We start from the raw sequence: 4,858 nt of genomic DNA on the forward strand, positions 1-4,858 counted from the left end.
ATTGGCTAATACTATAAGAAGGACATGGGATTGTACGCCAGCAGCTAAATCCAGTAGAATAAATCCTATAAAAACATACAGCTCAAGAACTTAACTTTTAGGGATGGCAAACCTGTAGAAACTTATTTCTCAGCCCCACCCACTTGTGATAAAGCAAAAGCATTTTGGGAACTGATCTACAATGAGTTAAAACAGATGTTTAGATATACCTTCCCCAAAAATCCAGAAGCGTTTTTGCTGGGTTTGATGGAAAAGGAAATTGCAAAGGTAGACCAAAGATTATTTATGTACGGCATGATGAACTTTATTAGCCCAAAGGTGGAAATTGCAGGAATTACCAACGATTGAGGAGTGGCATACGAAGATGATGGACGATGTGGAACTAGCCAAGCTGACCGGTAGAATCCGGAACCAAGATGACCAAAAATTTCAAAGGGACTAGAGGAAATTTATCTGGTATATGAATAATTACTGTAAAAATGCGAAGACACTAGCGGGATTGAAATAAATCCAACGAAAAAATCTTAAAACTTTTTAGACCCAAGAGACAGAGTTGATTACCTATAAGGATACAAAGGTCAGTGAAGAGAAGGACATTAGGCAGGAGTTGATAATGCAGGTGAGCTGCGCACAGGTGGGCTGCATGCAAGCTGCCGGCCAGCTCTGTGGAGCCTTCTTTTATTGACACAAATATGCAAACCCAGGCAGATACATTTTGGGCTGTGACCTTTACACATTTTCCAGTCCCGAGATCGTGGGGTGGTACAGGGTTATTTTGGCACCTGTTTCCACCACGAAAATTTTCCCCTTGCACAGTGTATGATGAAGGAGACAAAAGGTCTCAGAGACAAAGATCACAGACAGGACACCACAGACTACTGAGACCGCAAAAGGTTAGACAGAGGGTACGATGTTCAGACAGCTGTGGCTTTGTCTGTGAGGGTGTGTGTGCCCCGCACCCCAAGGTCACGCATGCAGGCAGACAGACTGTGGCTGCCTGCGGTTGGGGAGTTTGCTCCCTCCGGACCCCACGATCATACCTACAGGTCAGAAGTCAAAAATTTTAAGTGTGATATAAAGACTCAAAAATAGAAAACCAGTTGACCGGAAGGAGGGAAGTCACAAGCTTATTATTAATAATAATAATTAATAATAGTTTTCAGCCCCACCCTACACTATTTGAAGGTCTTTCTTCCCTGTAGACTGTTCTGGGCTTTGTTTTTTTCAGTTCATGGAAACAGATCGCCTGGAATAGCCTAATGCACATTTGAGGCTACAGAAGCCATAAACTCAGTGGTGTGATGTGCCAGAACACATTTCTTTAGCAGTCCTTTATTTACTGGATGAAAACTACTTGTGATACAGAAAAGCTGGTAATTTCAATCCCTTCCCTGAAGCTACTGACAGAATAAATAATTTACTCATCAGTAGACCTCCTTGACATGCCTTGGCCTCCTTGAGGTCTGCTTGTCCGTGACCAACAAACGTCAGCTTGAACCTTTATTTGGATTGTTATAAGAATTCTAAGGTCTCAAATATAAAATAAATGTTCATAAATGTACAAGGCAAACACATACATAACTATATAAAATACGTGTCTGAAATAGTACAGGAGAGCAATCCTGAAGCCATTTTGACTCTCCCAGTGACCTCAAGTATTCCTCTGCAGTAAGGGAGGCAAATGGTGAAAGCCTTCCCATTGCCTTTTTGCTTACAAATCCTGTCTTAAGGGCGTATTTGTGCATGAATAGGGTGAGCCTGCGACCTGAATTCAGGAACTAAAGTATTTACCATCACAAAAAAATGGCCAGGCTACCCAGGTTACGCTATCAGTGACCATTATCAGGTAACTTGGCAGACAGGATTTCTGCTGTAGACCCACCTCCTTCTGTGATGTATGTATGATGTTTTGGGGGGTGGTCTTGGGCTACAGGGCGGACAGTTTCAAAAGCCTATATAAGGGCTTGCACACCATTGTTCTGGGTCCTCTCCTTCCTCCTGCGTGTGGGGAGTGGGGATCCTGTTGCAACAGTTCCTTGAATAAAGATCATTCTGACTAGTCGCTTTGCTTCTCAATATTCTCTGGTTGGCCTCTGTTATTTTCTCCTACTGATAGGGAACCCACTTAAGGGCTCTATATGGGCTCTTGGATACCCCAAAAGGGAAAAGGAGCAGATTTTACTTATAACAGGATCATAAAGCAAACTCAATGCTCAAGCTGTTGTGTCATGATTCGGTGGCAAGAGGCTTGCAGTGATGTGGTTAGAGACTGCCGGGTCTTTAAGAAGTATGGTTTATTTTACACATATTGACCCAATGTAGGGAGAAAGTTCCTCACAAAGTCTCATCCAAGCAATGAATAAGCTGCCTGAATTACCGTATAAGACGCCCCCTATTTTGGGGGACTCAAAATTAAGAAAATGGGGGGAAATTGCCTCTGTGTATAAGACTAACCCCCACTTTTAACATTATTTTTTAGTAAAAACAAACAAAACCCTAGTCTTATACACGGCAAAGTACAGTATTTATTAAACAATTAACTCTGCATCCCTGAGTTGTCGATTAAAGTGAATTATCAAGCTCTGGAATACATTTTCATATATTTATGGGGAGCAGAAATATATTGATTTATTTTCCGAAATACATTCAAGGCTCTCCATGCAAGCAAATGTGCATAAATCAATAACTTTTTTTTATTTTATTTTAAACCAAAAAGCATACTTTCATAAGAATGAATGACTCTGATATTTTTTGAGTTGACTCCTTAATACTAACAGGCAAAAGAGACCCATAATTTCTCAACAAAGTTTGTCAGAAATGTTTAAACACCCAGTAACGCAGCCCCAAATTGTGAAGAAACATTGTGCCAGGTTTTCAGCCAATGGATTCAGCCCACGATTTTGCTTTAAACTGGTGTGTCAGTTTAAATCAGGGGTCAGCAAACTATTTCAGCAGGGGGCCTGTCCACTGTCCCTCAGACCTTGTGGGGGGCCGGACTATATTTTTAAAAAGAAGAATGAATTCCTATGCCCCACAAATAACCCAGAGATGCATTTTATATAAAAGCACACATTCTACTCATGTAAAAAACACCAGGCAGGCCCCACAATTAACCCAGAGATGCATTTTAAATAAAAGGACACATTCTGTTAAGTTGTGGGTGAACATATCAGACGACACAGCGATTCTTCAAACAGCTCTTGTTTATTCACAGGCCAGGACAGAACTGAACTGAAGGGTTCAGTCAGCCTGCTTATATAGAGCTCCAGTACAATGTAACTGTAACAATTTTCTAAAACTATCCAATCACTGAACGTCACTTTCGATCCTTTATTTGCATAACTATCTACAGTATCCCCCTGCTGACCCAGGGTGAGAACTTCAGTACACAACATATTCTACTCATGTAAAACACGCTGATTCCCCGACAGTCCGCGGGCCAGATTTAGAAGGCGATTGGGCTGGATTCGGCCCCCTGGCCTTAGTTTGCCTACCCATGCTTTAAACTGTCTATAGATGTAAGAATAAATGGCTTGGACTTTCTCTACCCACACTTCCAGGTCTTATCCAAAGCACGTGTCAATAGTTCGTGGGTTTTGCTCTTACTTTTCTTCTCACGATTCCATGCCCTTCCCGTTTGCCCAGTTTGTGTTCTAAGGCCTTCAGGGAGCAGACATTACACATGTTAGCCCAATAGAGTGGCAGACGTCTCATCTTTCTACCCAAGCACATACATCCTCACATAACCCTTTGCTTCGGAGGGAGTCCAGGACAACAGAGAAGGAACCTCCTTGTTCACAGTCTTGATATGGTTTAGGCAACACTCTTACAGTGCAGGTTTTTAATGTTTCTTGGGTTTGCCCCTTGTTTTGTACGTCTTAAAAAAGCTTTCAAAGAAAAGGAGCCAGTTGTTCAGAAAAGGTCTTATAAAGAATACTAGGCTGTTTATGAAGTTTCATTCTGTTTATTCCAGCTTGGATGTCTTCTGATGAAAAGGGTCTATCCATATATTTTTGGTGGTCTGGTGTTAATTTTGGAAGAGTGAGATTATTTAAATAGTGCTTTACTTCCATAGCACCTGTAATAATGATAATAATGATAATAATAATAATAATGATAATAATGATAACTTATTTATACCCCGCCCATCTGGCTGGATTTCCCCAGCCACTCTGAGGAGCCTAGTGTGCACAGTTTGGCACACAATTCTGAGAATTCCTGAAGAATCCTTTCTTTTTCACAAGTGCTCTGAGGAAGCTAACCATCTAGTGTGTTGTTTTGTGTCCCACAGGTTCTGCTAATCATAGCTCATTCAGGGCAATCCAAAGGACGAATGAGGTGCATCTCTTTTGCAGTCAGGGTGTTGAAATGCCTTCAGAGCAATTGGAGCAGCAAGCTAAGAAGCCATCTTGCCTGGGTGACATCACCCTCTGGCAAGATGGAGTTTTAATCTGGGCAGTGACATATCAAAAAAGTGACCCTATCTTAGCTCACTCTGGAACTCCATAGGAACTCCATGAGCAGAGTTTCCGTTCTTTTCAGTGGGGCTTGCATAAAAGAACTTTATGGTGGGTTGTACCCCATAGGTCAGATCTGCTTCCTGTTCAGCTGTGCTTAAGGATATACAAAATCTGTTGCCTCATTTGGCTAATGGTAGGAAAGCTTATCAGACATAATTGATCACTGCAGGTTAATGGAAAGTATACAAGCAGATATCTGACTTTAAGGGATAATCTAAGCTTTTGGAGATGTAAACAGTCCATCTTCAGAAGAGCCACAAATTGTTATCAAATGAAGCAATTCTCTGCCTCTAATCTGATGTAATTGATTACTAGAAATTGCTGGCGCATATACAAGC

General features: G+C 41.4%; 1 long non-coding RNA gene across 1 annotated transcript in view; it reads right to left on the minus strand.

Annotated features, from left to right (window-relative positions):
* Window positions 1–4,858, minus strand: part of LOC307218895 — a 158,056-nt gene that overhangs the window by 13,799 nt on the left and 139,399 nt on the right. The gene's annotated exons all lie outside the window — the stretch shown is intronic.

This window comes from Podarcis cretensis (genome assembly GCF_951804945.1).
Source record: "Podarcis cretensis genome assembly, chromosome: 6".
NCBI classification, from domain to species: domain Eukaryota; kingdom Metazoa; phylum Chordata; class Lepidosauria; order Squamata; family Lacertidae; genus Podarcis; species Podarcis cretensis.